General features: G+C 36.8%; 2 long non-coding RNA genes across 2 annotated transcripts; both read left to right on the forward strand.

The window, feature by feature from the left end:
* Positions 1-722: 722 nt before the first annotated feature.
* LOC127868486 (uncharacterized) lies at positions 723-2,570 on the forward strand. Its single transcript, XR_008044149.1, has 2 exons — positions 723-1,591; positions 1,719-2,570. It is a non-coding gene; the product is annotated as an uncharacterized LOC127868486 (long non-coding RNA).
* Positions 2,571-5,720: 3,150 nt separating this feature from the next.
* On the forward strand, positions 5,721-8,302 carry LOC127868484 (uncharacterized). Its single transcript, XR_008044147.1, has 3 exons — positions 5,721-5,870; positions 7,183-7,494; positions 8,176-8,302. It is a non-coding gene; the product is annotated as an uncharacterized LOC127868484 (long non-coding RNA).
* The last annotated feature ends 1,923 nt before the right edge of the window (positions 8,303-10,225 follow it).

Genomic DNA, 10,225 nt, shown 5'->3' on the forward strand with positions numbered 1-10,225 from the left:
GAATCCAGTACAATATTTATCAGAATTTCAGTCTTATAATTTGTTTGGTCTTACAAAACTGCTTTCAAGCAAGAAAACATGTATAAATATATTGGCACAAACACACAAACGCAGAAACACAATTTTCTTTTTTTGCCTGAAAATGTTTGTATGGAATATGAGACAAGAAAATAATAATCAGTAACAATTTTATTTTCACAAATGAAAGCTGACTGTAAAATGTGAAATTAAGTATTATTCACATAATTACATAGTATATTACTTATACATACATGCAATGGTCAAACACTTCTAGTTAAATTGTATACTGAATTTCTCACAAAGTTCACTTGTTCAGCTTCTTATCAAACTTAATTTGTACTAGTTTTAAGGAGCCACTTTTCCAGTTTATATTAGCATGACTATTTTCAGTTTATAAACACACTTTATTTTCCGGGGACAGGTTTTTCGTGCTAACCCTGCTTTCATTCCAACACTGACCTCATCAAATAAACACTCAAAAGTTCCAGCAGTTGGGATACCAGTGTAGAACAACACCTTATCGTCATCATCCCTTATATCCTCAAAGGTGAAGCTAGGCCGATCCACTTGTATCCCAACTGTCGACGTTTCAGTAGAAGTCTGGGTTGATATACTTCTGGGAACTCTCGTATCGTCGGTTTGAGTAACCACAGAAATCAGCTCCGGTTGCACTTGTTCACACTGATGACGGATTATGGCGGGTACTGGTGTAAACCTTCCATAGTCATGGAGCTGAAATAAATAAATACATTTTTACAAGCAAAGTAAATGCAGTTTGAAGTAAAGATTATAGGTCTTTCTGTATTTTACTAAGGCATCACCAAACTGATAACTTCTTCAGTTTTTTTCTTTAAAAATGGGAAGAGCATGAAAAACAACTATCTATTTATACTGCCAAGTGCCCTTTCGAGCATGGTAGGCAGACATGGACATTATCGAGTCGGTTTCCTGGGAAGAACCAGTACTTGGTGTCCATGGAGGAGATAATTAGAATGCTTCCCAAGTAAGGAGTGAACCCACTAACACCCGATCGCTAGGCGGATATCTCATCCACTACAACACCGCGACCTTGAACTACAAATATTTTTTTATGTCCCCCACTATAGAAGTGGGGGACATATTGTTTTTGCCCTGTCTGTTGGTTGGTCTGTTGGTTGGTTGGTTTGCGCCAACTTAAACATTTTGCAATAACTTTTGCTATATTGAATATAGCAACTTGATATTTGGCATGCATGAGTATCTCATGGAGCTGCACATTTTGAGTGGTGAAAGGTCAGAGGTCAAATATATGTGGCCTAAATTGCTCATTTTATGAATACTTTTGCAATATTGAAGATAGCAACTCGATATTTGGCATGCATGTGTATCTCATGGAGCTGCACATTTTGAGTGGTGAAAGGTCAAAGTCAAGGTCATCCTTCAAGGTCAGAGGTAAAACATATTTGTCCCAAATCGCTTATTTTATTAATACTTTTGAAATATTGAAGATAGCAACTTGATATTTGGCATGCATGTGTATCTCATGGAGCTGCACAATTTGAGTGGTGAAAGGTCAAGGTCATCCTTCAAGGTCAGAGGTCAAATATATGTGGCCCAAATCGCTTATTTTATGAATACACTTGCAATATTAAAGATAGCAACTTGATATTTGGCATGCACGTGTATCTCATGGAGCTGCACATTTTGAGTGGTGAAAGGTCAAGGTCATCCTTAAAGGTCAAATATATGGGTCAAAATTGCTCATGTAATGTCACTTCTGCAATATTGAAGCTAGCAATTTTATATTTGAAATGCATGTGTATCTCATGGAGCTGCACATTTTGAGTGGTGAAGGGTCAAGGTCATCCTTCAAGGTCAAACATTATTTAGGGGGACATTGTGTTTCACAAACGCATCTTGTTTCAAATTATCTTTATTCAACAACATTTTGTATAACGATAAAACAACTCACTCTTAGAGATACGTCTAGTAGTGATGCACTGCTTTCAACCAACAAACCATCTGCCTCGTTCTCGAAACTCAAGTCTGGTGAACGGTTATCTGACATTTCCTCAGTTTCTGGTGTGGAATTCGTCTCATCTGCTTCAGGGCCATTTTCCAGAGTCTGTAAGGTAAACAAATAAAATTAAATCAGCACATCAAAGACCTAGAAATACACATACTTTTTCAAACTAACATGAAAGAATGATGTTCAGATACGTAATATTTATGCTTCTGTATCATGTTGTAAACACCGTCAGATTCTATACCGATAGAGTAACTGACCCATGTTCATTCTTGAAACCTCGTATAGCCTAGTGGCAACATATCCGCTTCAAAATATCAGATACCATTGGTTCGATCCTCGGCTGTGAGCTACATAAAATAAATCATGAACTGTGCCATGGGTATGTCTGCCATTATCCCATGCTTGATTGTACCACAAGGAATCACTGATTTGAATAGTAAGCTCGATTTAATAATCCATCGGAATCGTTTTAAGGTGATAATCTGATTACACGCAGTGCGCAATCTGATTATGTGATGACTTAAATTAGTATAAGTATTAATATGATTTAATAAGAATAGTATATGTGCCTTTTATACACGCGTTCAATGCCATAATACCGGTAAAATCATAAGTTGATTTAGATATCAGTACATTAAATAAATGTCTATATATTATAATCATACAATACGCAATTTTACAATGCCGAAGTAATGTTATTTACTGAAATAAGATCTATTTTCGCATGACACTGGCTGTATAGCAAGTAGTCTTATATAAATAAGAGCAACATTACTTCAAGCACGTACACTTAACAAAAAGAGTTCTCCGTTTAAAAATGATGGTATTAAGGTGTTACTAAATATAAAATACCCAACAGCGGGCGAGCGTTTAATGCACTTTGCGCTTGATGAATAATGTTATACAATTATTATGGGCAAATTTATAATTTCAAACATTATTAGTTGTTGATGTTATTCGCGTTCAATAAATACATCAGTTCTTCTTATCAACCTGATGCCTGTTGCCTGCTACAGTTTCTTATCATAATTGTATAAACTACAATACACCATCAGCGGCCGAGAGCAGAATACCGGCCGCTAAATAAATTGTGACTTGCATCAAATCTCAGGTCAAATTTCGATTGTTTACAATAAAATACTAATATTTTATAATGTCAAGCACGTGCACTTAATAAAATACGATATGTCTTTATTTATTGTAGAATTTTGCAAAAGTAAAGCGCTTTATATATAGCAATGTTTTATTATTTCTTTCTAGTTACGTAAATAAACAAAACATAATTATGTATATAACATTTAATATTTGTACATAATTTATAAAAATAAATACAATGAAACGTGATGTTTGTGAAGTGCGCGTGACATTGAACTTCGAGTTAAGCGAAAGATGCGAATTAAATTACACATAATTAAAAACTGATACTATTCTGTCAGCATGTTTTATACTCCATCGCGCCAATAAATTCATCAAATTGTGTATACAAGCAAAACGATGGAAATTATGACAGAAACCCAGCTTTTCAAATAAAATGACCCTTAACATAACGCTAGCAGACCCGAATGAATATACTTTATTTGAGTCGTGTTCTGAGAAAACTGTGCATAATGCATGTGCTTAAAGTGTCGTCCCAGATTAGCCTGTACAATCCGCACGAATTATCAGGGACGGCACTTTCCGCTTTTATGACATTTTTCGTTTAAATGAAGTGTCTTTTTAGCAAAAATCCAATTTAGGGTCGACACTTTTACGCACATGCATTATGCCCATTATTCCCAGAACGCGACTCATTTAATCCAATCAGGTAAATAACAAATACAATAATAAAACAGGGGAAGTCTACACTGTGTATTAGCAACCTGCTGTGGTGAATATATCTTATCAGCTAAATACACAGGCACCTGGCTACTGTACTGGAAAAATGGATTTACTGCCAAAATAATTGATTTCATTTATGGCTAAATTGTTGTGTACATGTAAAATTAAAACGAGGATGTATCCACATCACCGTTGCACATTGTTATTAATTTCACAGTTATCTGTTCTTTATTAGAGATAGCCTAATTAAAGACGGCGCTAATAAAATGTGAAGGTGGATATAAAGAAATAAGGTCAATTTCCGCACTGACAGTATAGCAAGTAGTCTTATATAACATATTAAAAATATTCCATGGTTAAAAATGCACGATGTTATATAGTAAAAGAGTGTGTTTGAGTAATCAATAGGATATTTTGTATTGGCTATATTGTTTCAACTCGTAAGGAAAATACCAAAATCGACGTGCGAAACGTAAAATTTTATATCTGAAATAATATTGTTAAGGGCGTTAAGCTAGTTAAAAATAATCACGATTATTTACTATGTATAAATTAGATAAACGTTAAGATGTAAATTCTTATCATAAATATAAAATGCACATAATATTATAATATTCATTCATATTTCATTATTCAGGTAAAAGTACAAACATATTGTTTTTAAATCCTATGTAATCAGCACTTTATGTTGGATTTCAACAATGCTTAATTAATTATCGGGTGTAGCAGCGGTGTACATTACCCATATGATATAACGCAAAGGTAACGGTCAAGCGACTTCCACATTTATATGACATGTTTTATTATCGTATCAGGTATCTGTTATGTGTCAACGGATTAACGGACATTGGTTTGATTACCCGATAATATGCAAGTATCAAATGATTTAGATTCATAAGTTATGGGAAAACATTATATGCCTGACCTGAAAAATGTAAGTCATAACAAATATTATATTATAAGTTCACTTACCAGAATCACAACCTAAGTGTTGCCATCGCTCGCAGGCATCGCAAGAAACAGCACGTTGCCTCTGCCCAACTGTCTTTCCACAATGTATGCACTTTACCACTTCTGCCATTGCAGAAACACAAAACTCACTTACTCTCACAGTAAAATTATTGTATCCTACATTTAAGAAGCACAAATGTTTGAAATATTTATATAAATTAGTTCAATTTTATGATTCACTGTTGTGTGTTTCAGAGTTTATTTACAGGTCCTACTGGCCTCTTCACGAGGTTATGGTAGCCCGACCTGCCCCTGTGACCTCTCAGGGGAAAAAGATTAATTTAGAGCCAAAGTAGGTCAAATTTACCCCGGCTTCCCGGGTATTCGCCAAATAATTTAATTTTAAAGAGAGTTTCGTGCACGTTGGCCAATGAGACCTAATGTGTATTTACCGTAAGGTGGTGATGAGGTGCGGATCCGCCGAGTGTCCCGCACACTACTTATGTACAAGACACTCAACGCGACCCACATACCAACACCACTCGGTAAGTAAGACCCGGAATACACACACATACGCTCTCACAACCCCCCACTCATAACGGGTGATGTGTATGAGAGTGCCACGCCCCAGGTGTTCCGGGTCCCTTGATGTTGATCTGTGTATGGTTGTGTATAGTATGTGGTATGTGATTGTTGTTGCATTTGTCTGGAGCGGAAGAGGAGATGTCTGTCGGTTATTTACGGTCGTCGGTCAGTCGTGAAGGGCTGTATATCGTTGCAGTTCCCAGATCGCAGAACACGCCGCCCCCGCACAAGCGCACCCACGCCGAGCGAGCCCGAGCCCCCCCCCCCCCCCCCCCCCCCCCCCCCCCCGAGACCGCATACGGCCCCCGGCCCTAGCACCCAACCGCTGAAGGACCCTCGAGACAAGCACCCTCATCCACCCTCTCGCTGCGCGCGACAACAGATCAGTCAAGAACCAACCATGGAGCCCCCCAAAGCCCCACCCGGAGTCACCATCGTTCTTTCCCACCCACCTGCCAAACATCCAGACCATGTATCAAGCTGGGATGTATTTATTTTGTAGTTATGTTATATTTGCTATTATAATTGGATAGGTAAAGTAAATAAATGATCTCAAAATTGCCGTTGTTATATCATATGATTTATTTATGTTTTATATTAATTTGTAAAACTCATAGTATTATAGTTTATGTCCCGTATTCTAGCTTTCATTTACCCAAGTGTGGTTATTGTGCTCTCCGCCCCATGAGAGGTGTTAGTGGGGGTTCGAGCAGGATACAGGAAACGCCCCGATTCCAGAGGCGCCCTGGTTCTTTTAAGTGCCCGGTGTATAGCACCGATACACTGCACCCCCGTTTAACGTCTCTCGCGGAGGACATATTAGTACATAGTGTTAGTATCGGTACTTATATACATGTGTAGTTCTGCGTCTTGTGTCATATCTTACGGTAACGTGGGCTCTCTCTGTTGCTATTTGGTATATAGTTTGAATGTTATTGCGAAGGGCAGGCTAGTTTTTGAAAGATCATGTATTTGATGATAGAAGAAAGGGACTATGTTTGTTTGATTGGGCCGATGACTAGTTCGTTGGGGGTAGAAAATTTCTTTGTAAATTCTTTCTTATTGCGTGTGTTAAGTGTCTTGTGAGACTGTGGTGTTGTAAGGGCCAGACTAGTTTTGATAGGTCATTTATTTGATGAAAGAAGAGAGGGCTGAGTTGAGATGATAGTAAATTGGTATTAGGGAGAGCGCACACGTTAGTGTTTCTGGTTATAAAGCAAAGACAGCATTCCTATGTGTTTTGTAATATGCCAGGTTAGTATCGTGGTCTGGTCTGGGGCATATGATTCACTGAAAACTGCCCGCTTTATATACAGACAGCCCTCTTAAATGATCAGTCGCCAATACGCAATCGCTCCGCCCACTAAGTTGTGTTTTCATAAAACGCTTATTCCATTACTCCGTAAGTCTTTGTTTGTCGGACCATGTGGCCGCAATAAACGAAATCTGATTGATTATTACGTGAGTTTGATTGACAGCTGGCGAGTGGTCAATTACTTTAAAAAGAGCATTGTTGTCTGGTTAAGCTTGTTAATAACCTTATGTAGTCTTTTATCACGCCAAACTGTGATACCATATGTCTTACTCATAAATCTGTGTCCAGACAATCAAAGCATGTCGGCATAATTAATTTTCATCAACTCACACTTTTACAAAACATAACTAACACAAAAGCATTCAATTATTCTTCTATATTTAAACCAAACTATCATACAATATGTCTGATTAAAAAATCTTTGAACAGAAAATGAAAGCATGCCGTCAAATTAAACGTCGTTTAACATTTCACGCTTGTTCAGATTTCAGGGGCGAATTGTCTTGGGGTGAGATTTCTTTGGGGCGAGTTGTCTGATTCCCATTCCGAATGGACTTTGAAAGAAACGAACGACAACTTTGTAAGAAAACCCGCCAATGGGGCTCGCGACCAATCGGATGGATGCTATGCCTGCTGGGATAGCCATGCTCTTTTTCGACGCGGACAGTGGACCCGACATGACCGACTTAACGGACTCGACGTGACGGACTCGACCTAATCAATTTTCTTTATTCTTAGACTTAAGTCTAAGAATTGTTTGGTGAATACGGGCCTAGCAGATTCTTTTGTGCACGAGGTAATATACTGTATTGCATTGTATTTGCCCCCAGGCCGTATTTATTGCTGTTTACCCATTGATATTGGTGGTGATAATCTTTAGTTTAAGTTTATTTATATGTTTAGTTTAAAATTATTCTGCAAATTACTGAATTTAAACTGAGAGATTGGTTCAGGGACATTGTATTTGTGGGTCATTCTTCCCCAACCTCTGAATGAAGTGGGTCACTTGAAGTTGGCCGGTACTGTTAACAAGTTGTATGAAAGCTGGTTAATGTTCTATGCAATATTTTATTATTTTCTACACTGGATCTGGTTTACTTATATATTTGAAGGTTAAACAAAAATTGAGGCAAAAATTTACCGGCTGAGGGGAAAAAATTCCAGTGGAAAAGACCATTTTTCGACGGGTCACAAAGGAGATAAAACCTGTCCTTGATTACATGATATAAAATAAACAGATTGCATTCTTATGTTTATCTTTTAAAGTATATTTTAATAAGCATAATTGTGAAAGTGGACAACCTGTTTTCGCTGTGGGCAAGTAGATGTTCATAGTGACTTGCCCCCAGTGCAAGTGGAAGAAAAGTTCTTAAGAAAATCCCTGGAGATTGCACTGTGGCTCATGCATTATTTAAGATTCCTCTTTGTATCAAAATCTACCAAGGAATGTGAAGGTTTTCCTTGTATGTATAAACAGATGCGGTCAAAAAGAAGAAAAGACGAAAGAACCAATCCAGACTTGGTGGCAGAGGAAAGTATAAAAAAGAATGCAGATCTTGGTGGATTTTGTGTGGATACAATTCCACCTAAAGGTATTTCTTGTTGACAGATAGCCTTGACCTTAAGTCATTTAAAGAAGTTTATTAATTTCAATTTCAGCTGGCACTATATGTATTTGCCTGTATATGTTTAAAGAAATAAAAAGGGCAAACAAACAATTAAACCTGGGATACAGCCTTAGCCCTCTCAAAAGGGGAAAATACCATGTGACCAGCACTTTTGGGAGAAATTGCAATAAATCGTCATAAACTAAAGGTTAATTACATGTTATAACCATTATTTGCTCCATTTAAAAGCTGAATCTTTTTATATGGCTTTCCCCTACCACAAGTGATTGGGGCTAAATGTATACTGGAATCACTGTGTCTGTCTGTCCCACATGGGTTTATGAATGGAATCAAACATTTCAAATGCTTACTGTCCCTAGAATTGTTCATGTGAAATGCCTTATTATTTTTTTAAACCGATTTTTTTCTCAACTTTCCCTCTGTGTCCTTTATAAAGGACTAAGTTGAATATTTCTTTGCAAAAATGTACAGGAAAATTTTAATGGAATATGGATTGTTGTAGCTTCTTTAAAGACTTTATGATAATCATATTGAAGCAGTAACATTCAGCCATATGTATCCATACGGCTATAAACTAATACCAAGCTTCCCCTTCCAACACTAAAACTTGTTTTACATCTTAAATAGTTTAATCCAGAGAAAGCTATTGGAAAAAGCTAAATTAATTTGAAATATTTCAAAATGAACTTAAGCACTGTAGCTTGGACATTTGTCAGGCCTTTTTCTGCCTATCTCACAGGTACGATAGTCGGACCCATTCCCAATGCAAATATGGATGTTTTTTTCGCAATTATCTAAAACAAAATTCCCAATTTCCAACCGAAATAATGGAGCCGAAAAATGCGTTTCTCAGTAGATACTGTGTTTTAAATAATTTGGGCACCGTGTTTTAACATGCCAATGCGTAAAATGTCATAGTATCGAGCGTTCCATAATGCAATTTTGGGATCTTGAGACTTCAGACAAACAATGACGGACGCTTGTGTCTATGCATTTTTAAGACACATTTACGGTCATTTTCGGTCAGAATTAGCTTTTAAATATTGAAGTGCTGGATTATTCAGAATTATCAGGTATGTATACAACAATTGATAACAATGTGTACGCATTAATTACTGTAAATTGTTTGAGAATCGTTATCAATGGCCTGAGGTAAATAAATGTGGACTAGTTTAACTTGCAAACGTTACTGGTGGTTCGGAAGAGTAAGTTAAGGTAAAAAAATACAGAAATCTGACGCAGTTTAAAAAAATGTCGCATAATTCTAAGTATTATTGAAGTAAAATACAAAAAAATGACCTGAAAGACACACAAAAACTGAATGTTTTGTGGGGAAATACTACCGCCAATCAGTCTACTCAACGGTTAACCAAGAATATGACTCATTTTCCACTGCCAGATTCAGAGTCACTACCCTTTGCAGCTTCTTAACTTTCAATACTATACATTATGATGTTTAGCTATACTTTGGTTTCAATAATGGTTGCCTTCAGACATTGGCAACTTGAATTTTGAATAACAATATGGTGGATGCAGGTCGTTCGACTGAATGTTCATAAAAAATACTTAATGACATATCAAGCTATGTATATCATTTGAAATTCAAAACGTAACAAAGACTGTGTTTTATTATCATACTCATACTTACGTTAGCAGGGACATGACTGTTGCTGCAGCTGCTTGTTGCATGGGTAAAAAAAAGAGTTTAATACTTAAATAGCATTTTAGGCCAAACCTATGTATGAAAACATTTCATAAAATAAGAAAAAAAAAGAAAAATAATTTCCCAAACAATGCTTTGTCCATGAAAATTCTCCCAATTCGGAAGAAACCGGGACTGGTAAAATCCCAATTTTTCCAGGTACTTTTTCCCAGAATAGACAGAAAAAGGCCTGTTTT

Source organism: Dreissena polymorpha, chromosome 2 (genome assembly GCF_020536995.1).
Source record: "Dreissena polymorpha isolate Duluth1 chromosome 2, UMN_Dpol_1.0, whole genome shotgun sequence".
NCBI lineage: Eukaryota > Metazoa > Mollusca > Bivalvia > Myida > Dreissenidae > Dreissena > Dreissena polymorpha.